General features: G+C 42.3%; 1 protein-coding gene and 1 long non-coding RNA gene across 3 annotated transcripts in view; one reads left to right on the forward strand and one right to left on the reverse strand.

The window, feature by feature from the left end:
* The window catches only part of MYO1D (myosin ID), a 304,232-nt gene that overhangs the window by 271,267 nt on the left and 7,839 nt on the right, over positions 1-25,126 (reverse strand). The gene's annotated exons all lie outside the window — the stretch shown is intronic.
* Positions 992-4,388, forward strand: LOC116656815. The gene is made up of 3 exons (XR_004311803.1): positions 992-1,060; positions 3,099-3,104; positions 4,378-4,388. It is a non-coding gene; the product is annotated as an uncharacterized LOC116656815 (long non-coding RNA).

Consider the following 25,126-nt stretch of genomic DNA (forward strand, 5'->3'; position numbering starts at 1 on the left):
CCACAGAGAACACAGCACACTCTTTGTCACACGAATGCCTTTCTAATTTGAAGACAGCTATCAGATCCTCCCGGGTCCTCCTTCTCCGAGAGAAGCATGACCCGTTCTTTCAGCCTTCTTAGTGGCCGTGTTTCTTCTGAACGCATTCTAGGTTATTTACCTCCCTTTAGAGCAGTGGCACCTAAAACCAAATGAGGATCACTTCCTTTGCTGTTAGCACTCTTCAATGAATCTAACCTAAAAGAGGATTAATATTTGGGGGTTCCCACTAATTGTTGGCTCATATTGAGCTTACTATGACTGAAAAATGTTTACTGTTCAAAGTGAGATTCATAGGTTTCCATTATGAAAACAATGCTCATTAGACATTTTTAAAAACTAAAAATAGAGGGAAAAAAATCCCACCAACTAAAGACATCTAATCCACTGAATGTATTTTGTGAATTTTTAATGCATATGCATAATACATAACTTTTTAACGCATAAGGGAGTTCTGCTTGTTTTCTTTCTCCAAACAATTACATATTCAACTTATACATATTTCATCATCATTTAAAAATATCTCTAGTTGATCATAAACTGTCATACATTACACATTGACCATGTGCTATTTTAACAACGAACCTGCAAGTTAAGTATCTTTATGATTTACAGGTAAGAATGCTGAAGCTTAGGAAAAGGAAGTGACTGGTCCAGGCCACGTGTCATTTCCCAATTTTTTTTTTTAATCACTGAGAAACGTAAAGGAGTGCGTATGTATGAAGTGTATTGTTTGTTGAATTGGGATATAGGTACAGACCTATGTAACCCCCATACAGACTAACAAAGAAAAATTTCATCACATCACAGGCGTCTCCTTGCCTGATTCAATCAGTTCTGCCACCCAGGGGTGACCACTGTTCTGACTTCTACCACTACCAGTTCACTTGCTTGTTCATACATCCTATAAATGGAATCATTTAGTACACACTTCTTTGGTCTGTCTTCTTCTGTTCAAGACAATGTCGGTGAGGTTCATTCATGCTGTCATGTGTATCACTAGTTTGTTCTCTGGGTAACTGTCTCACAGTATTCCACACAGGAATAGACCTCAGTTTATTAATCTTTTCTTCTGTTCTTAATATCACTTGGGTTGTTTCCAGTTTGGAGCTCGTTTGAATAAAGCTGCTCTAAATAACCACGTGTGTGTCTCTTGGTAGACATTTGAATTTGTTTTTCCTGAGTATATACCTGGAGTAGAAGTGCTGGGTTACAGGGCAGGTCCACATTTAGCCTGAGGAGACATTGCCAAAGCGTCCTCCGAAGTGACTGAATTAAGGTGTATTTCCCCCAGCAACACGTAACAGTTCCAGCTGCTTCCTCCCCTCACTAACATTTGATTTTTGTCAATCTTTTAAATTTTAGCCACTCTGATGAACGTATAACGCTGCTTTGTGGTTTTCAGCTTGTATTTCCCTGATATGCCGTGATATTGTGGATATTTTAAAATGTTGGTTATTTTTAAAGTGCCTGCCTAATTTTTAATTGGGCTGCCTTTTTTTTTTTTTTTTTTTCCTGGTAGGATTTCTTTATATGTTCTGGCTATAAGTCTTCTGTCAGATACATGCATTTCAAAAATCTTTTCCCAGATGTGGCTCATATTCACTCTAAATAGTCATGTGTTATTCTATCAATTAGATACATCATCATTGAACTGTTTCCTACTGCCGGATATTCAGACTATGTTTAATTTTTGCTGTAATCGAACATGCTGCTGACCAACTGGGGGAGTAAAGAAACAGTTCATGGAGGATGTGATGGCTTACAGCTGCGCAGAAAGGAGGATGTTAAAAAGACGTGGAGGAGAAAGAGAAAAGAGCACTGGAAGTGGAGCGTAGGGTAGAGTGTGGCTGGAGCCGAGGCTGAGGAAGTATCAAAGGCGAGATCACGCAAGACTAAACACACGATTCTGTACTTTATCTGGAGGGCAAGGTAAGCCACTCAAGTTTAATTATGGGCCAAAGTGTTCAGATGTGCATTTCAGAAAGACCACTTTGATTATAAGAGGATGAAAAATAGTTTACTAGAGGAAGTCAAGGGTACAACCAAAGAGCCGACTTAGTCCTGACTCAACAATCTTCTTTTTCAAACTTTCTATGCTACTATCACCTATTTATTTTTCCAGATAAATTTTGACATTATTTAGCCAAGCTCCCCCGCTCACACACCAACTCCATTCCAATCCAACTGTGACTTTATTTGAAATGACAGTAAATGTTTAAATTAACCTAGAGAAGAATGGCAACTTTATGTATCATTTTCCCTACGGTTCTTAATTGCTGCTAAGCCATACCTCCCTCCGTCATATATTTTTGCAAAGATAATGCATGGCTGTTCACAAAACAAAAATGAAGGGGAAAAGGCAGGATAGGAGAGTCTTAATCTCGACCAAAAGCACAGGAAATGTCAAAAACCAAAGGGAAGCAAAAGCAAGAAGGACTCAGGTCTAAGCCAAGAAGACCAAACTGTTGGAGAGAGCCACAAGGACTGTTTTGAAACACAGAAGTGTTAAACAGAAGTATGCCGTGGTCCCAAGGAAGAAAGAACCTTATTTTTCCAAAAGCCAAGAAGTGAATAAAGAAAAAAATTTTTTTGACCAGAATTCAAAGCATGCTGGAGTTTTACCAAAATAACTATAAGGCCTAGTAGTGGAGTTTCAGAATCAAAGGAGTGAAAAAGACCCCAGAAGAGACTTCAGGTGCTTTAAAACTGGGCCAAGTGAAGTGGTTAGTGTCTGTGCGGGGCTCCACCTAGTCAGTTCTAGTCTGGATTCTCTCACACCAAAGCCAAGTGGAGCTGGTGAACCCGGAAATCCTAGACAGACAGCAAAGGGGGCGGGCGGCGGGGGAAAGAGTTACCTCCAGAGAAAGAAAGGGAATGAAGGTCACCTGGGGAAGGAGGCTCAGCCCATAAGAACCTGCTCCCTTTAGCACTCCTCAGTGTTGATAAATGAGAACGGACACATCATGCTGCCAGCGGACAACACAGAGGACCTGCTCGTGCTTGTGACATCTATATTTATTCTCAGGATTTGTAGAAGGCATTTTTTCCCCCACAAGAGATCTGTTATTCTGGAAATGGTCTGAGTATTATTTTTCAATGTGAATCCTGAGACACGTAATTCAAGCCTAACTATGAGAAGATGAAAGATTTCATAGTCTGACAAAACTACTACAGAGATAATGACAAACAGACACAGTTCTTGTGCACTGGGCCTTCCACGGCTCCCAAAGTTGTCTCTGCTAGAAAGAAGAAGCACTTACACATAAGGCTTTTTTTCAGTTACAATCTTCTTCATCTTTTTATCTGGGCACAGCATAATTCCTTCATTCCACGGATGTTTACCACACTCATGGCACTGGGGCTGTCCTGATGAAAAGGTAGAAGAGCTTCCCGCCCTCCTGGGGCTCACAGCACAAGAGAAAAATAATTAGATACTTAGAGTACAGGGCCCAGGGTGCCACCGGAGCAACCAGGAGAGGCCTCTGGGGAGTTCGGGAAGGCTGCTTTGGCAGAACTGAGTCTATGGGAAGGTTATGTGGGTATCTCACAGGCCGTGTAGGCTGGGACCCAAGCTAAGACCTAGAACTGGATACCAGGGAAGACAGGAACCGCACCTGTGTGTGGGTTACAGGTGTGATCTCCCAGAACACTGTACAGTACGGCTTTCTAACCTGTGGGCAGCTTACAGATGTGCCCACCAGTGGTGAGCCCGGCCTTATTCATTTCCCTCAATGGACAACACTGATATCACCATTTTCTATGAGTCACAACATGAAAAAGGCTGGCAATCACTGCCTGGAAAGAACTCACGCAATGCTGTGTTTGCCTCTCTGCTCTAACGCATTTATATTCATTCATTCATATTCTCTCTCTGTGTTACCTCGTTCTTCTCCATTATTTTTTCCTACTCTTCAATACTCATGCAGAACTTGATTCCCAAGAGGTCCAAAATACACAGTCTGAATGTCAGCCACCAAAAGAGAGAGAAAAATGATTTCGTTTCAAATACAAAATCCTGGTGAAGAACAGTGATTGGTCCAGTGTGAGTCAGGTGTCCACTCCTGGACCAATCAACTGTGGCCCCAAAAGAGGAATATCTTGCATTTAAATTGTGGCTCTGGAAGTCATCACTTGACTAGACTGGAGGGAGGGGTGCTAGTTAGCAAGGCTACAGGTGTTCACTACAAGATGTGAAGGCTGAAGGCAAGAATTCTGGAGAGAGGGCAAGGATGAAGATTCAAAAGAGCAAGAGATAACAGAGAAGTCAGTGTCCCTGTGAGGGTGACAAGAGACGGGAGCCATGGTAGGGCAGGTGGGACTGGCCTAACAGAGGAGGAAGAGCACACCTAGTGTGACAGGAAGGACGGAGGGAAGAATGGGTGAAGGCACAAGGTTTAAACGTGCCGGCAGGAATGGTACAGCCCAGATCTGAAGAATTATTTCTCTGAGCAGGCAGGAGGGTGGTGCAGGAGAGAGGGGGCCAGATCAAAATACGAGATTAGTGGAAAGAATATGAAATAGATGCTATGTGAAATGAGACAGAGCCGCCCAGGGAAGCACAGGAGGAATGCATGGCAGTTTTAAGACCTGAGTGAGGGCAGCAACTCTAAGTAGACGGATACCTGTCTGTAAGGTAGCATAATTTTCTCCAGCAAGTCTCAAGTCTCAGCAGCCCCGTATCTATAGACGCAAACACAGAAGAGCAGTTCAGCAGGTCCAGGGATGTGTTTCTGCCAGGTAAGGGTCCCTGAAGGAGACTGGGACAGTGAAGCTCATGGTTGAGAAGAAAGGGGTACAATGGCACTTGGGTTGATATTCCCAGGTCAGAAGAGAGCAGGAATAAGCAGTATGAGAACAAGACGACAGGTGACATCTGGGGAGATGACCGAGAGCCCGGGACGTGGAGCAGGATCCGCAGCTCCTCAGCTGACGGCAAGGGTTCTGGGATGGCTCATCCCAGCAGTGCCCCAGTGGGCGGGAACCACTGAGGCCTCCTAGGAGCCGGATGCACACTGGATTGATGATTTCTCTGATTTTTTTCATGCTCAGAAATATTCAGTTATTCCTCAAATTCTTTATATAATTTATACACTTAAAGGGGGGGTTACCCCTCCATCTCGCCCCCCTCAAAAATCTACCTGCATTCTTTCTCAGGCCAGATTACCTACTCCAACCAGAGAAAGCAGCATGCTACTTGCAAGATGCTGCTGGGGTCCACTTTCCACCCATGTTTCACGTGCCTTCTCCCTGATCATTCAGAACACACTTCCCATTCCATGTGCCCAGACTGCAAAATCTCTCCAACTTTCCTAACCCAGGTGAAGTTCCCAGCTTCTCCAAGGAAGGTGCCCAAGATTCCACCTAACACAAATCACTATTTCAATACACAGATTTTTAAAATTCCACATAATTACACACACACACACACACACACACACACACACATATAATTCCTAATTCTCCTTAAGGGTAGAAATTCTTAAATTTGATTTTTAAGCCAAAACATGTGTGTGCACTTGGAGCCTATGAAATACTCTTGATTTAAACGACTCAGACAGCCAAAGAAGCAGGCAACCGTGCTCTTATTCTAAAGCTCACACACCACACTGGGGTTCTGTAAGGAACAAACGCCTGTGACTAAGGAGAAAACGGGGAAGCGTTTCTATAAAATGTATTCAAAGCTGCACAGTAACCTGCCAAATCAGTCACGGAATGTTGAATGAATCAAATGGAATGCTTAGCTCTGACGACCAGCCTTATGTCTCTTAGTCACTAAGGGTTTTCTGTGTGGTATGCCAAGGAAATCCAAAGTCACCAACTTTTCTGTTCCCTACCTTTTAGGGGAATACAAAAGATGGAAATAAGAACGGAAGAAGCAGTTTACAGATTCAGGAAAAAGGACTGAAGGAAAGGCAGTGGGCTCAGCACCACAGGCAAAACGGGAGTACAGCTGCCTAAGGACATGTACACAGAAACTCATCCAGTTCAATTTCAACCGAGGGTGAACATGAAGAAAACCCATTAACAATAATAAAACTTTTTTTTGGCCCCAAATGAATATGGTAATACCCATTTTGAAGACACTCTCATGCTCTGTTGAATTAATGCTGTTTTAATTATACAGCAGTCTAGCAATAAATGTAAAAATGTTACATCTACACACATTTTGAGCCCTTATTTTACTTCTAGGAATCTGTACTAGGGAGAAAAGACACACACACACACGATATATACACACAAAGACATTTACTAGCACAATTATATCTTTATTAGCCAAAAAACCCTGAAACGCACTCACCATTCAATTGATTAAATATTTAATAGTATAATTATATTATGAAATACAATAAATAATATCTAAATAAATGTATTAAACATATGTTGCTATGTGAAAAAAGCAAGTGTAAGAAGAATAAATACAGTGTCATCTAGTTCTTATAGAAGTAAAATTTAAAATAATGTTAATATATGTATGCAGACATGCATATATATGTGTGTAAAAAGACAGAAGAAATACAGACCAAACAAGCATTAACGCCATGGGGGTTGTGAATTCTGGGAATCTCTCATTGTATATTTCATATTTATACAATGCTTGAATTTTTAATTTTGTGTAACTTTGTGTTATGCTTATAATTAGAAAGTTATAGATATTTCAAAGTAGACGTGTATCTATTGACGTGTAAAAATGTCAATAATACATTAAGTGAGAAATGTAAGCTAAAGCAATATGTCCCCATATTTGTATTTTATAAAAAGTCACACACATACAAGAAAAAGAAATATACCAAGACATTGACAACGGCTTTTCTGGGTGGTGAGATTTTGAGTGACTTTTACTTTCTTCTTTGTAACCTTGTCTTGACTCCATTTTTAAAAATAAGGATTGTATATTATTTTTACACATAAAATTTTCATTAAAAAAAATCTGTCTTCACTTTTCACTTTCAAACCTTTTTAAGGGTCAATAACGTTCCATCATAGTTCAACAATAATAAATTATTTTAACTTTGCTTCCCCTCCCTGTTTACACAATAGACTCTAGGTTTATCCATGCTAAGAAAAAAAAAAATCAGCAGAACAGGAGGAATAACATGACTGAGATAACCAGCAAAAAGTGGTTGCTTCTGGCTTTGCTATGAAAAAAGACAGGGGTGTCATAATGCCGATAACGTCACTTTATATTTCCAGTTAATGATTTTAAAGAGCTTTTAGGTCCACAATGTTATCTGGTCTTTACGTCTATGTAAAAGGCCAGGGAATCAGAATCCTCACTTTTAAGGTAAGTGGCCTGTGTTGGGAGAGGGGGAGGGATGTGCCCAGGATCTCAGATTGGTGAATGACAGTGCTAGCTTGCACACGCCCAGATGGCAGCCAGTAACTACATGTGGCCATTTAAAGGTAAGTTAATAAAAATGACATTAAATTTAAAATTCAGTGCCTTAGTTGCACTAGTCACAATTTCAAGGGCATTTCAATAGCCACATGTGGTTAGTGGCTACTGTCCTGGACAGCGGCAGATAACAGAATATTTCCATCACTGTAGAAATGATGCGATTTCCATGCCAATAACATTTGCCACTCTTGTGGTGGCTTTCTACACCCCTGCTTTGCCCTGTTGGAAAAAGGGAAGATATTATTTGATGATCTTACTGTGTAAGACACAACCCTCTAAAAAATTATAGGAAAAAATGTTAGGCTAACTGAAAGGTGGCTGGGATAGCTGGCGAAGAGTGAGGAGCGGGAGGCGCACAGAAGAGCCTGAAGGGTGGGTGGTACAGTGGCCTCTGGGGGTTGCCCACCTGGCACCTACTCACCCCCTTCCTCCTTTGTAACAGAGCTAAGATCTAGTCTAGGTACCTACCCCTGCCCCACACAGCCTCTGTGCCTCAGAGCTGGCCTGCCATGCAACTCGGGCTTGATGAAAACAAGATGAGACGTTAGCTGACAGGGTAACACCCTACTGTGGCTTTGGTCTTGACTTCTGAAAGGTCAAACAGCACAATGCCTACTTCAACATCATCTCAGGCATTCCCCCCAAAGTGCACGAACCTCATGCGATCACACACATTGCTGTTAAAGTTACATCTGAGCAGCGTGGCCAGGTCAGCAGGATGGACCCAGCATGACATTCAGACTTGCTAACATAGGTCCATCTGCAGGTAAGTATCCTCATGTGTCTCAGGGTGAAAAATCTCATGTTGTGCTTTATGTGTTAAGAGTCTATCATTCGAAATAGAAATACAGTCTTACAAAAAAGTAAATGAAATAATTAGTGATCGTTTGAAAACACTATTAATTTTATGTATCAAAACTATCCAAAATTTTCAAATCATTAAATAACAAGGGAAAAGACTGACAATATGAATATGGAAGCACATTTGTAGGTAAACTCTGGAAAGAACGTTATATCCTTTTGCAGCCAAACATATATAAAAATTTAAATAATCAAGACCATACAGACATGAGATGATAGCATAATTCTCATCTTAGTAGAATTATTAAGCAAAACAACCCTTTAAAAACTGTACTAAATTTCTTAGATATGTGATTCCATTCAGGCCATGTGTCTTTCAAGAAAGATCTCATTCTGGGAATATTTCATATCTTGTGAGAATGCACTGGGAGCAGAACATCAAATCTACCACACCTTGTAGAAGGAAACACCAGAACAGAGAGCTGTCATGCAGTCTGCAATGGAATGAACGTGGTGACGGTTATGAGTGATTCTGGAATCACAAGCATATGCTGCTTTGTTCACTGGCTCCAGAGAATAATTATAGCCCGATGGAAAGGAATTGAACCGCTGGCCTTCAGCAGAAAAATGATGGCTGCCTGTCATCTTGCCTCAGCTCAAGACAGGCTGCAGACATACTTTAGAACTATCTCAAGAGGAACTTGTATGAAATACTCAACGGGATGAAATAGCAACTCTCACACATTAAAAAGACAGCCTTAAACCAAAAAAAGCTTGGTATTGTACTCGGCACACAATTGTATCCATAGCAAGACTTCATGAGAACCAGGGGGTGATTGCATGGAAAGTAATTCATCTGCTGGAAGAGGTACTAACTCATGAGCTACGAAGTACAAGTACTTCCCACATGATACCTGTTCATAAAATCTCCTGTCCTGTTTCAGAGAAGATGCTGAAATGGTTATGCTGCAACAAAAGCATAATGAAAAATGCACCCCCCCTTCTCCATTTTACTCAAAACAGTTAATTCATTTAAGATTAACTGAGACCAAAGAGATATGATATGAATCCTGGACCAGGAAAAAAAAAACTGCTATAAAAAACATTATCGGGGGCAACTGGCAAACTCTAAACACGGACTTTGATACAAAACTATTATCTAACCCAGTGTAAAATTTCCTGCTTCTGGTATCTGCACCATGGCTGTATAAGATTCCTTGTTGTTAGGAAATACACACTGAATTATTAGGGGCAAGGGGGCATGATGTCCGCAATTTACTCTCAAATTATTGAGGGTGGGGGCAGTGATAAAACAAATGCCAAACTTGCTGGGTGAAAAGCACATGGGAGGCCCCGTAACTTCCCGGAAGTTTAAAATTATGTCAAGGGGGGAGGGTATAGCTCAAGCGGTAGAGCGCATGCCTAGTGTGTATGAGGCCCTGGGTTCAATCCCCAGTACCTCCTCCAAAATTAAATAAACCTAGTAACCCCCCCACCAAAATACACTAATAAAGAAAATATTTTTTAAAAAGTTAAAAAAAATTATGTCAAACTAAAAAGTTAACCCAAAAGACAATTCACCTCTCTGTTTAAATCTCCTTCAGAAAACACGTGGTTTCGTGGTGGTCAAGTCTCAGAGTGACCAAGGAAACAGAATGTTCTGGATGGTGCAGAGACTTCTGAGTTCGCTTCAAGAGTCACCGTATTGTGTCACTAGCTCTGACGGTCGTGCCCGATCCAGAGCCGATTCACTCCCGATGGCAGAACACAGGGCTGTTCAGCGCGGTATCATTCAGTGCCTGCTTCAGGCCGGAACTCCAGGCTGTTGCTGCCTAACCACGGTCTCCTGCATCTTATTGTCATGGTTATGTAGCTGGGCGCACTCAACACAGCAGTCCCAAATCCCCTATTTGTTCCTTAAAATACACGTTTTAAAGAGAACAGCCCTGTAATAAAGAGGATCCTAGAGGACCATTTCAAAGGCAGCGCCAAGTTCCCTAACATTCCCGTGCATCCATGCAAAGTCAGATGAACACACGCCACACACGAAGAGAAGAAAGACATTGCGAGAAAGACATTATGGAGCGGGACATACACGCCTGGAACCAAGAGTCCCTTAAAAAATTAGGTGTGCTCTTCTCACAGCTGTAAAAACATGTTTGAAGCCCGAATTGTGGCATTTTATGTACCTCGTATGGTTTGAAACAAAACATAGAAGGAAATGCACTTTACTATCATGACATGTCATCCGCAAATTACATGTCTAACCCTCAAGCCTACTTTAGAAACTCTCCTCACTAATTTGCTTGTGTTTGAATAGCAAGTAATATGTTTTCAATCATGAAAGGTTACAGGGAAATTTTTGTGGTAAAAACTGGCCTTCAACTAGCATAAAAATCATCCGTCTTACTGCAGTCCTTGGGGAAATGATATTTTTTTTCATCATTGTCGAGCAGCTTTCAAACCAATTTTAATAGCTACTGTTCCAAAAATATAGCTGTTTACGGCCACTGAAAACTGATGTCACTCAAAACCACGTAAGAGGGAAAAAATGACAGTATGTTGGATCAAGAAATTATTATTTCTTTCTGATACTTTAAGAGTGAATCAAACTATGTGAACTTTTCTCAAAACATCATAATTATTCACTAACGTTTAGACGGACAACTGTCCACCCTCTAACACAGCACACAGTGAGCCCCGAGCTACCGCACTGCTCTTTTCTGATCAGCACGGCAATACTAACAAAGAACAGAGCTATCTTACTTTGATACAAAATTGCATTTGATGCTAATTTTTTTAAAAGTTCTCTTCAGGTAAAACGGGCAGCACAGAAACGAAATGGCTCTTGTGAGCGGCTCTAATGCCTTCTCTTTCATTGTTTCTCCAAAACTTCCACTGACTAAATAATTACTGGCCCTCCCATAACATATTCAGCAATTTTGCACAGTAATGCTGGATTTTTTTTTGCTTTTGCTTTCTCCTAACTCAAACTTATGTGCTCTGTTTTTCATTTTTCTAAGATCTATCAGACAAGGATATGCCAACTTTTCTTTTATCAACCTTTTTCTTTTTAAACCAAATTTTCTGAAGTTCTAAAAACTTTACTAGCATTAGTGAATTTGAAGGGAACAGAGGCGCTAGCAACGTCTGGTCAGAGTGTGATTGTCAGCTAACCATGGGAGTCAATTTCTGTTTCTTTTTCCTTGTTTACGAGAGATGAAACCTCCCTGTACATACTTTAAAGCTATTTAAATTACACTTAAAAAGGAAAAATATTTTCAAATGACCAACCGATTTCTTTGCTTCTCTCCTGCACCTGGGCTGCTACGTACTGCCAGAGAAATCTCCCAGATCGGCAGATGGAAAACTCTACAAATATGTGGTTTTCAACCTCAGGAGAACTTTTGATGTTGCGTAATGATCCTCAGAGCTGTCCTCAGGCAGCTCCCCGGATCGTCACCCACATCAGAAGGTGAACCTGTTCACCCTCACCTTGAGCTGATGCTTCCGCCACGCCCTTCATTCTCAGCCAACGCCTTGTCTTCTCTCTCTCACAGAGAAAAATAAATCTGCTAGACAGAAACTCCTCCAACTTCCTACCAGCTTATCTGCATCCATTCCCATCCTCACCGCCCTTCCTCCTGTCCCTTAATGAGGGGTGTCCCTAGAGCTCTGGACCCATCCTCTCTCATGTCCTCGAGCATCTCCAATTTCCACAATAAGCTGAAGTCTCATCCATCTTTAAAAATAAACAACATGACACCCTCTATCAATTTTGCAGCCCCCTCTGTCTAATAACCCTCTTTCCTGCCCTTCGCAGCCATGATTCTGGAATAAACAAAAGCCACTTGATCCATTTCTCAGCTCACTGTAAACCTGGCCAACACCCTACCAGGACGCCAATGCCCCCAGGCACCCAACCCAATGGATTCATCCATCCTTTGCTTGTGTGACCTCTTTACAGCAATCACCACTGCTGATGCTGCCTTCTAGAAATCCTCTTCTTTATTAGGCTCATATCATTCTTTGATTCATCTATTTCTTTTATTAGCTCTTCCTCCAATAAAACCCTTAAATGGCACAACCATCTGTCAGTGGGAGTAGAAATTGATAAACAATTTTGAAAAACACTGATAAAGCATAAGGCTCTACATTGTTCATATCCTTCACTCCAGTCATTCTACCTCTAGGAAACCATGCTAAGAAAACAATCATAAATAATGAAAAGAGAAACAATCCTGGCACAGAAACATTAAATCCAATGGAATATATAACTTTAATAAGATGATAGTAAGCTTGAACTAATGTTAAATGGAAAGAAGAATATGAAGCAAAGTTGTCTATACAGTGGTGTCTCACCTGTGTGGAAAGTGTATGTACAGGAAAGAGCCTGGAAAGAAATATCCCAAACGTTAACAGTGATTTTCTTGGGAAATGAGAATTGCATTATTGATGAATCTTATTGTCTTTATATATTTTTGTACTTTAAAAGTTTTTGAGAGGGATCATTTGTAGTTTGAGATGGAAGAAAAGCCATGTATGAAAAACAAATTCAAGAACAAAACAGATCTCTTCCTTGCTCAACTATTCAATATTCCTCACAAGCGAGCCAACCTCCTCCAAAAAGGCAATGTTCCACCCGAAATAAACCATAAGCCAAAAGTGATGTTTGCCTTCACCTGTCCCCCTGCACATTCTCCGGCAGGTAATCTCATGTACTCCAGAAGCACCCAGTATCATCAACAGATGGCTGACACCTATGTCCCTACATGTCACTCTCCTAAGCTTCAGAATGTGTTTCCATGGGGCGTCTAGACAATTCCGTGTGATGACTCACAAGACCCTGTTATCTTTAGCTTTCATCCCACGTTCCAAGTCTTCTTCTCTCGGTACACAGCCCCATCTCCAAATTCCTACTTTGAGTAGTAAGATGAGTAAGACTCTCACTCCACCAACGTCCAGTCAAATACAAGGCCAATCAGTTCTACCTCCTCCATACATACGAAAACCATGCCTCCTTCTTCCTCCCCACCTCCTCACCAGTCTCACTTTTCAATAATTTTCTAACTGGTCTTTCTACCTCCAGCTTCAGCCAGGTGATAATATAGCCCCTTCCTAATACCACAGTCATTTTTCTAACATGTAAATCTGATCCAGTCACTTCCCCACCTTAAATCCTTCAACAGCTCCCTGTCACCACATAATAAAATAAAAAATCCTGAGCGTGGGATTCACAAATGTATTCTTATTCCCTTCATGTCCAGCTCTCCTCTGGAAAGCTTCCCTTTACCCCAACCCTCCCCCTACCCCAAAATCAATAGTTAGTTGTGTCCTCTTCTGAGTTCCTGCAGCACCCCATCCACTTCTCCATCACGGCATGGGTCACACTGCTGTAATTATTTCCACGTCTGCCTCTTCCTCTAGATCTGGGTTAAAGACGGGCATGGATGAGATTCTATCGTTGCATCTCTAAAACACAGCATATACTTGGTGAATAATCAGATATGCTAAATGCTTAAAGGAATGAATAATTTGGCTCACAAACAAAAAAGTACAGGATGGATTAACAAAGTATGGATCTTTTTTTCCCCACACAACAGAACCAATTCTCTAAGAATCAATATATGCAAGATGGAAAATTTAATAAATAACTGAAACAAGTAGTAAGTTCAACACGATGAAGTTTGGTGTTTGCCTTAAGTTTCCATAGCTATCTTGCAGTTACTTTGAAAGTACACATTTCTAAATGAACTCGTAAGAATCTTTCCCTAACTTTTCTTTTTTTTACCCTCTCTGAGGCATATGTTTGAAAGTCACCTTTCATAGCTACTGATTTCAAATATAGGCAAAAATTATCTTCGTTCCCTAAAAATAGAAAAAAGTCAAATGCTCTTTTCACTAGCAATGCCAACAACTGGAATCAGTCTGAACTAAAGAAAAACAAAATTTCCTTTTCAATTCATGGAGAGTTTCCTTTCCATTCATTCCAAACACATGTAATAGGTAACCCCTGGGAATCTTAGTTTATTAATCAGAATGATTACAACAATCTAACTCATAAGGGGTTATGAAGAAATAAAAATGGATCCTGGCAAAGTAGAGACTACTGAAAATTTATGAAACTCTGCAAAACAGATCTTTTCTTTTCCTTGCTCAACTGTTCAAAATTCCTCACAAGTGAGTCAACCTCCTCCAAAAAGGCAATGTTCCACCTGAAATAAACCTGCCTGCAAAGGAGCGTGCACATCTAAGGAAAGTAACTTCTGAGTTCTTCTCTGGCCTAAAGCTGGAAAGCACTGATGAAGCCAAATGCAAACAACAAATTATCCGAAAATAATTCTGCTTCACTTTGGAATACACTACATACTTTATGCAGTGGCGACGGATTTAATTTTATTTGACAAACTAATATTAGAATCAGTTTGCACTTCCTGCACACAAACCAACTGAGCCAGTTCAGCAGAGCTGGGATTAAAAACTTCCCAGAAACATGCAATTCTTGACGGTGTCTGAGACTCAAAATGAAATCAGAAAGTAATGGGAAGAGAAGTAATAAACATAGGGTAAAGGCTGCAGAGGCCCAGGAAAGTCTGTTACTGCAGCTACAGCACACAGGAACGGGAGGTGGGGAGCTGGGACACGCTGCCGGGTACGTGCACACCGGCTGAGCCCACACGCTATATACTGAGTAACTGTACTGTGGTCTCTCTGAGACACCAATGCACGACATGTAAACGGGCATGTACACGTGTGTGAATGTCCCCTCACACACAAGCACACGTCCCATATTGACAGTTGCTCTTCCAGTCCCTGCAAATCCACTGAAGTCATGACATCCTTCAACTGGGGGTTGAATCAATCAGGCATTAATCCCCACCGGCTGCAAGGGGGTTTATGAGGCCATTCATAAGGTTAAAGGACTTCCGCCCACTCTGAACTGCTTGCTTATTTTTATACTGCATCCTCAGCCATTTCCTTGAAGGCTCATTGTCTTTAAAACACACACACACACACATTTTATTGATGTGTAATATGCACCCATAAAAGTGCAGAAGTCCTAAATGCACAATGTGATGAATTACCGAAGTGAACACACCTGTGTGACACTCCTGTGTGAAGAAGGCTCCCACCAGTGCCCCAGAAGCCCTCCTTTAGCCTCCTAATCACTGCTCCCCTTCCCCTCTCCGAAATGCCCTGACTTCCAACACCACAGACCAGTGCTGCTTGTTTGTGAATTTCATGTAGATGAAGGCATAGAGTAGGGATTGTTTGGCGTCTGGCTTCTTTTGCTCAATGTTATGATTGTGAGATTAATTCATGCTGATGCACGGAGCTGTGGTTGGTGCCTTTCTGTTGTTATCTAGCTGCTCTGTCGTAAGAACACCACAAGTTACTGTTCAATCCCACTCTGGATGGAAACTTGTAGTCATCCCAGGTGTGGGCTCTGACTCCTTGCTTCTTGCATTTTTTTTTCTAGTCTTTTTTTTTTTTTTAATGGGGGGAGGTAATTAGATTTATTTATTTATTTTACAGAGGTACTGGGAATTGAACCCAGGACCTCATCCAGGACCTCATCCATGCGAGGCATGCACACCACCACTGAGCTATTATACCCTCCCCGCTCCTTCTTGCATTTTTACATCTAACATAACACTTTCCCTTTATTTCTAGACTGCAGGTCTAGAATTTTTTTCTTACATGCTTCATTTATTCAAAAAATTTCTGTCCACTATTACAGATCAAGACAATTCTTCAGATGCCAAACTAAACGGTGGGAAATGAGGCCACGGGAGAGTAAACAACACATGTTGCAAAACATATTCCACTCTGAGAAGTGTGGTCTAGACCTCTTTGGAGGAGGCCAAGGAGGCGCTCACCCTCGCTGGCCCCTGCTGTGCCCTCTGCTGGATGAGCTTTCTCTTCTGCCTGACAGTGTATTCATTCTCAGTCCCTCTTTCTCCTTTTATATCCATTTTAGAAGAAGCTATTTCGGACCAAACAGCATTGTAAAGACAGCATTGAATTGAGTGGCCTTAAACAGAATATATTTACACTGCCATCAGTTCCAAATGTGCAGCATTCATGGAAGATGTGTTTTGGAAATGGCGTGGACCACGCAGCTATGCTTTGGTCAGTGAGGCCACCTTGCGTGGACACAGACTTTCAGTGCAGGGCCGGGGCGGGGGGCAAGGAACTCAGACAACAAGCATGGGTGCCTCCACCCCCCTCCTCAGCCCACCCGTCTCCTCAAGGGTCTCACCTTTTGCATCAGACCCTCTCCTCTCTCAAACTTATCTCTCCTGCCCCCTTCCCATCATTATTTACTCATCCTCAACTCTCCAGGCTGAAAATAACAGAAAAGCAAAAACCTACCTACAGCCTCTTGCAGCTCCGGCCTTCTCTCCCTCCCTTCAGAGCAAAGGCCTTCAAAGCCTTCTCGCCTCTCCCTGTTTCTAGTTCTCCACCCGCTCCACACTCACTGTTCAGCCCACTGCGACTGTTACCACCTCTGCCCCTCAACTGAAAACACTCTCATCTAGGTTCCTGGCACCCTGGCTGATGCCGTGTCTAGTGGACACTTCTCCACCATCGTCTTCCCGGACACCTGCAGCGTTCACTCTGCTGACTGCACCCCGCTTCCCGTGACTTTCGCGGCGTCGCGCTCTCCTGGTTACTTCCTACCTCCCTGGACGCTCTCTCTTTAGGGTCCTGTTAGGCTGCCTCTTCTGACTGCCTCGGAAGCATAGATTTTCTCAGGATTCAGTCCTTGGTCTTTTCCTCACACTTTTATGCTCCTTCCCGATAATCTGCAGCTCACAGGCCTGTCCCAGGGGCACCTCAACCTCAGCAAGACCGGAGGTAGTGAGAGATGTTCTCCTTCCCCAACGCTCTTGCCAGTATCCTGCACATGCAGGCAGTACCCCCAGAGTCCGTATCACTGCCCTCTATTCCTTTCCACGTGTAAGAAGCAGAGAGGGTAGCAGAAAGGGCCTGGGCTTTGGAAGTCATGCCAATCTGGCTTCAAACTGCCTCTTCAATCAGCTCTGTGACTCTGAGAGTCATTTCCTCCCTCTGATTACAATGTTTTACACTGGTATCATGAGTAGAACACCTATCTTGTAGGACTGAATGGATTAAGAGAGGTAAATGAATGGATGAATTTAACCAATTAAAACCCATCTAACCCAGTGCCTGATGCCTGGTAGCTGCCCCAACCCTCAGCGTCCTCCCTGTTTTCCCTTTTATGGAAGCTAGTCCTGTCGCCCTAACTATACTGTCTCTAAAGCGTGGCTCTCCTACAGGACACCTCCAAACCTGTCAGACTGGTCCTCTCATTGTCCCGAACACACGGTGCCCCTTCAGAGAGGCATCAAGGGGCACCGCTGCTCGGAATGCTCCCCCGGCCATCTTAACTCCATGCATACCTAAGTCTTCCTCCGGCTCCAACCCCAGCCCAGTCCCAGACCTCTATAGACGCCTTCCTTTATCAACATCAGAGAAGCATCCCCTGGCCTGAACTGTAGAATCTCAGCACCAAGGATCTGGTGTTTACGACACACTACTTTATGGGCGGTCAGATACTTTTCTTTACCTCCAAGCCCTTTTCCCCAAGCACATCACTCACTTCCCTTGCAGGGAGTTACACACAGTCGTATACACAGTCCCCAGCAAAGAGATTTAAATAATGCCTGCCGATTTGTCGGAGAGGTCAGTCTCCTTTGCTTTGTAATACCTGAAGGCGTAAACACCATTCAATAAATTTAACTATTACTTTAAAATACGTGTACCGACACCCAGAATCTTCAGAATTGGGACTTCAGAGGCCGTGAAGAACAGCCTTCCAGATACACAACACCCCTTCCCAACAGCCTTAGTAAGTGAGCTCCCAAACTCCGTTGCAATGAATTCCCATAACCAGAGACTCACTACATCCTTCGGGAACATGTGAACCAGTTACTTTTTTTTTTTTTTTAATGTTTTACTTAAAGCAACCTCAAACTTACCAAAAAAAAAAAAAAAGTCACAAGTACCTTTTTTCTCCTGAACCACTTGAGAAGAACCTGCTGACCTGGTGCCCTACCACCCCTTCTCATGTACTTCCCGCAGTGACATTCTCCTAGATGGCCACAACACCACCAGAAAATTAACATGTAATACATTTACCAACAATGAATTCTCCAAACGCCTTTCAAATTCCACCAAGTGTCTCAATAATGTCCTTTACAGAAGAAGAATCCAGCTCAGAATCTTGCTTTACTTTAAGCTGTGAAGTCCCTTTAGCTGCCTTCATTCTAGAATAGTTCCTCAGCCTTTCCTTGATTTTTATGAATGTGACCTTTTTAAAGATGACAGTTATTTTATCCTTCGATTTTGCCAGATGTTTCCTCTGAGTACACGCAGGTTATGCATCTTTATTCAGCAGGAATGTCTCAGAAGAAGCGATGCTGTGTTCTCACTGCATCCCATGGTATGTGATCTGACTTGTCCCCTTACGATGCAGTTCCTTCTCATCACTAGTTTAGACAGCGTGTACCAGGCTTCTCTACAGCAACAATATTCCATTTTTCCTTTGATATTAATTAATGAGAGCTTTGTAGGGAGATACTAAGTGAGATACTAAGAATGAGATGCTAAGATCTCATTCCTCACCAAACTTCAAGTTATTCACTTATTAGTTTATAGAAGTATGGACTCATGGTTGCCTACTTCAATTTGGTGCTCCAGCTGACCCAGTTTTAACCCGAGGGAGCTCCTTCAGGCTGAATTTTGTTTCTTCTCAACATTGTCCATCATTCTTTGAGGACTTCCTTGCTTTTTGGCATAGCAAGATGCCCCAGGCTCATCTTGCTTTTTGGCATTTTATTTGTTTGTTTTAAAATAGGAAGGGATGCCATTCACCTATTTACAAACATGGAATTATACCACCTATCTCATTAACTATACCATGGCATACTTACAGGCCAAAGCACACACAACCTTCTTCATTCAGTTTGATCTATACTATTGAACAGTGTGCATGGGCAGAAGCTCCTGCGTTCAGGATGCTTCCAGACCTCATCCTATGTCCCTCTTCATCTGGTTGTTCATGTATCCTTCATAATAAACTAGTCAACATAGTAAATGTTTCTCTGGGTTCTGTGAGTCACTCTAGCAAATTAATCACATCTGAGGAAGGGGCTGTGGGACCCTCCAATTTACAGCTGGTTGGTCAGAAGCACAGGTGACAACCTGGACTTGCAATTAGTGTCTGAAGTGGGCGGCAGCCTTGTCGGACTGAACCCTCAACCCGTAGGACCTGACACTGTCTCCATGTTGATAATGTCACAACTGGGCACATTAAATCCGTAAGACACCCAGTTGGTGTCTGCAGCTGCTGAGAACTGCTTGGTGATGTTGGAAAACATACCGGAGTTATCATGTCTAGGTCTTATTCCCTCAGTCACTTAAAAATGACACAGTTGCAAGTGCCCTCACCACCCCGAGCATTCTTTTCTGAATTAACACCATCCTGTCTCAACAGCTTATAAAAGCATACAGAGTAGGCACTCTTGGTTGCCTATCCAATATCCTTTTCTCCCTCTAAAATTCATTCCTCCCTAAAAGAATCTGGTTTTGTTCAGGTATCTGCTCCCATATAACCACGCTTCAGGACTTGGCTATTCTCAATCGATCATAATAACCACATTCCTCAGAACCAATGATGGGTTTACTAATTTGCATGTGAGCAAACGCGTACCACTGAAACACAAGGATGTCTTCCAGGGGCTTCCTGAGAAAGAAGCAAACACCAGCAGATGGTTCCCTCCTCTTCTTCAGAGGGTGTGGTGTCTGGATGAGATGCACAGAACTGCTGCAACCATCTCAGCCAGTGAGGATGAAACCAGCGCAAGCAGGACAGGGCTGAGATAACCACAGACCCGTGGACCCAGAGCCCTGAAGGACTGGCCAGAACCTCTCTTATCACTGACTTCTTGTTGTGTGAGATAATCTGTTTCCTTTTTGTGTAAGCCGGTTTGGTCAGGTTTTCCTTTAGCTGCAGCCAACAGCATTTTAACTGATAACGAGTAGTTAGAACCACACACAAGGGAAGTGGGATGAGCCTGAGCAGAACTTCCAAGTCTCCTTTCTTCTCAGTAGAGACCAGGTAGATGTTGGTGCCTACTACAGGCTACTAAAACTCCCATCTTTGGCATTCCTAAAATGTTATTTTGTATTTGTATTGGTGCCCTTCAGTAACAGAACTAGAGATTTACTTAGTATTTACATTGTTAGCTTTTTCATTGTTTCGACCTGCTTAGATCTTTTTAAGTAAGTTTAAGTGGGGAAGGAAAAAGGAAGTTAAAGAGCTGCTACTTGATTGCAAAGCAATAAAGAGGAGAAGTGAAGAATAAATTCAGAGCTAGGATATCAGAGATTTTTTGCTCCAATAATAACTGCATCACTAGACTAGTGAAGAATCCTGAGAAATAATCACACATCTATGTTCCTAACTCCATGTACCCATACGTCAGGGAGATAACCTCCGGGTTCCCTTCCGGCATTAAAATCCTACAATGCAGAGATTTCATGAGGGAATTCATGGCTCAGAATCCCTCTTCTATTGCTAGAAGCATAAAATCAGAAAACGCAGCTCTCAGGAATCAGCCGTAGCCTACTAGTCATCACTGAGATTGATCTCAAATCAAAGCACTGCTTTTGGGCTGCCTATTCCAAGCGGCAGCTTTGTTACACCACACGCAACATGGGGCTATACTTGTGTTCACCCCTGCTGACGGAAATGTGTAGAAAGCAACTGTCAACTCGGTACTCTATTCACCAACTTGACAAAAACATTCAGAACAGCCATCAGACCTGGGGAGTTCTGGCAGCTAAAGTGAAGGAAGCCCAGACACTTAAAAGCGAGCTATTGACCTGAAGTGCCTGCAAGATGCGTGAAGCCCTTCAAGGCTTCCCAGCGCACTCGGGAGTCTGAGCTCTTCGTTCCCAAGTCCTTGGCAAAAAAAGCGTGGTCCCGACTAGTGCTCCATCACCACCTGGCCCCGCTCTGCCCAGACTCCAGCCTCACTGGATGCCCTTCAGTTTCTGAAACACACCGAGCGTCCATCTGTCTGTCTGTCCCTCTGTCAATGTCTCATGCTCTCCCTCCCTCTCTAGTGATTCATTCCGCGTGGCCTGTTCCACCCTTCCCTGTCTGATTCCCCTTCCCTACACCTGCCTCCCTCCCACATCCCCCCACCCCATCCCCCGATTTCTCATCCTTCTGATTTCACTTAAATCTGAAGTCCTCAAAAAATGCCTTCTCTGTGGCATGAACACACACCACTGCCACTTCCCCCACGAGGGAACCCTGCTCTTTCCTTCATGGCACTTAATACCACTTGTAATTATTCTTTTGTTGTTTACCAGCTTTGCTATGTCTCCCCAGCTGGTATCCCAGCTCTGTGGAAGAAGAAATCACTTCTGTTTGGGTTGTCCCTGTATATCCAGAAAAGGGTAAGGATGACATGGTTGCCAGCACACTTTCAAAGACAACTTAATGACAAACGCATGCAAATGCTTAAGACACTATGTTATAAAACTGTTTACAAAAGTATACTTTGTACAAGCAGAAAGATTCCAAATTTTTCAATATATACATTTATATAAGTACCCCATATTATAAGGAAATATATCAAGGTATTAGCAAGGATGGTATGACTACTTGGGGGGGGCATGGAGAATCTGATGACAGAAAAATAATACACAGCATGCTAAAAATGGACAATCATAACCATAGGATGAAAAAGATGTGTTGCAAAGATGAAGGATAAACTATGATTATCAAATAATTAAATTGATTTAATAATCACAACTAAGAACTCTAATTATTTGGGTAAGCTGTGATACATTTGTTAACATACCAGTCAGTTCACCCTGCAGTAACACTCCCATATAGCTTCAATAGAACACAGCTATGGATGAAAAAAAAAAAACAAAAACAAAAACAAAAACCAAAAAACAAAAAACAAAAAACAAAAAACCAGTAGCACAGGACCGTGGTTCCCAGCCTAGCTGTACATGAGACTCACTTGGGCATGAACGAAGCTTAGTAAGATAGAATCTCTGCAGGGTAAAGTCCAGGGAACCTAGATATTTTAAGAGCTGGGTAACTCCAATACAAAGCCACATTTGGGAACCACCAGCCCAGGGTCAATGAAGAAGTTAAAGAACAGGTTTATTTTCGGTAAAGGTTTCAGATAAACCAGGAACCTAGGAGGCAGAGATGCAAACAGTCGCAGACGCAGCCAGTAGCTGCTGCCTCCTGCAAATCAGCAAGTAGCCATACGGTGCACACAGTGTGGAAAGACCCACTCCGCATGCACTGGTTTGTTCAACTACACCAACAATTCAAATACCAAGGGCAGCAGTAAGTTTCAGAGTAGCGACTTACCTATGACTCAGAACTCAGCCTTGGCTTAACATGCCTTTCTGACCAAAGACACCAAAGCAATCAAAACATACTCAGCAGAGAAGGCAACAAAAGCAGATGTCTCAAAACTCATGCCCTACGATTGATACACTCAGGACAAACCCTCAGTCTTCATTAGAACTCATTAGCTCCTTCTTTATATTCCTTTCTATGAGTGGGTCCCAGAGCAGATTAGATTTGCAAATTACTAAGAGGGGACAGAGAATTCACAGGGAGGCACGCTGAAAGACATGATAGAAACTTAACCATATATTCTAAAATGTTAAATTGTTCAGACCAATTTGTTGCATGACAGGGACAGATGTCCGAGTTCTACAAGTCTTTTAAAAGAAAAAAAAGATGTCGACCATTTCACAAGGACCCCAAATATACTGTGGCACTTTCTTCCCCCTAAGAGTAACGGCAGTTTTATTCTCCTGTCTTCCCAAAGACTGGGGTTACAGCCACAGGAAAATCAGACTACATAAATATATAAGACACAATACAAAAAATACAGAAAATACATAACACAGGCAGGAATCAAACTTGTGGAAATATTATGCATTCATTTATTCATCCATTGATAGAAGTGAAAACATTTTGTCCTTAACGCCTGGAAAGAAGCCTTCAGAGGTAAAGAAGATAAAAGTTGCCCTCGGGACTTGGAGACTAGGCACAGGACATAAATATACAGTGACAACGCACGTTGAAGGCAATAACAAATTTCTCATAGTTGTTCTCACTGACATTTAAACTACTCTAGAGATTTGTTATTTTGAAGGTTTTTTTTTTTTTTTAAGGTTTTCTTCCTAATTACAAGAAACATAGGCTAGGATGGCAGAATCAGGCTAACTCAACCTCATTATCAAGACTATTCCTGTAAGAAATTTTAAATGTCCTAGATGTCCATAAAAACTGATACCTGATCAATTTGAGGGTTATCCAAAACAAATGTAAGGCTTTTTTTTTTTAATGGAGTCTGATCTTTTTTTTTTTAATTGACTATGAAATTTTTCTTGACTTTATATTGAGCACAAAGCAGTGGTGTAAGAGAGAGCCCTTGGGCTCACCCTGACCCCGCTACGGACGGTCCTCCATTGTACAAGTCACTCAAAGCAGACTTTGTGGTCAGAGGGAGGGGGGAAAACTGTGAGTTTTCTCTTGGTGTTTGCTTCATTGTTTTAAATGAAGCCTTCTTTTTTTTTTTTTTTTTGACTCATTCATTTGCTTCTAGCGCTTCTGGGACCTGGTGTATGTGAGTGGTGATTTCCTCCCAAGCCTTATTTATATGACTGTGGAAGACAAATGAAGAGGAGGAATGAAAGCAAAGTTGTGTTTGCTTCTTGATGTATTTTTCCATGTATTCCAGAAGAGGTTTTTTGTTTTTTGTTTTTTTTAAAGAATCTTGAATTGGCCTGTGTCTTCTTTGGAAAAAAGTTACGCTCAGCAGTAAACAATCTTTTTATTAAGGCAAAAATAGCCTTATAAGAGTTAATGCTTTACTCCCTCTAAAGTGAAATCCATTACCATACTGTGCACCAAGGCGCAGAAGTGCAGGGGGGAACGGAGGTGGTCTCGTTCAGACATCAAGTACCTCCTCCCGCATGAGCAGGTGTGTCTGGAGTAAAAACTGGGATATCTTCAGCGGTGAGGCTGGGACAAGAAGCAGCCAGGAAGGTGGACAAAGTATCCAGAAGGAACCAGCTGAGGCTCTCCAATCCCTTCTCCAAGTCATTTACCAGAACCCTTTACTTTAACACGGTCTACTTTCCAAAAGTGGACCATTCTACTTCATCAAGAAATGCTGGAAGCCATGACTGGATTCACAGCCTGGCTCGCATGTGTCTCTAACCCTCAGTGGGATGGCCATAGTATTCACCACGCAGTCTGGGTGCTGAGACTTGAAGTTCTGTAATCAGGCATGAGATAAAGGAAGAAGTATTTTCCATTTCCTCTTCTAGGCCTAAAGATAAGCCACACGTTTTTTTAACTGAGCAGAGGTTTTCTCTGGCACCTTCGCTCTCTGTCATCAAAGCCTACCTCCCCAAGAATAAACGAGGCTCATACTGTCTCCTGCCCATCCTTCCCTTTCCACCAGAGTTCAGTTCCACATCCCAGCTCGCCCTTGCCCTTTACAGTTACATGCTGCAAAAATCATTTCTCAGAAATGAAATCCTCGGTTCCTCCTTCTCACTGACCTCGCTGAGGCATGAGAAGGAAAGAACCCAGCAAATTCACAGGACTGTGCCTGTGCAGCCTTAGAAGTTTGACTTTGTAAGGGGATTCTTATCAGCCTAACTCAGTCTCCAGTTGGGAGAACCTTGGGCAGCGTATAAGACAAGATGGAAAAAAGTGCAGACTGTGTTGGGGGGAAATGTTTTTGAGCGACGGAAGCTGGCGAGCAGCAGGGCCAGCCCATTGGTGCGGGAAGCGGG

The sequence above is a fragment of the Camelus ferus genome, chromosome 16 (assembly GCF_009834535.1).
Source record: "Camelus ferus isolate YT-003-E chromosome 16, BCGSAC_Cfer_1.0, whole genome shotgun sequence".
Taxonomy (NCBI): domain Eukaryota; kingdom Metazoa; phylum Chordata; class Mammalia; order Artiodactyla; family Camelidae; genus Camelus; species Camelus ferus.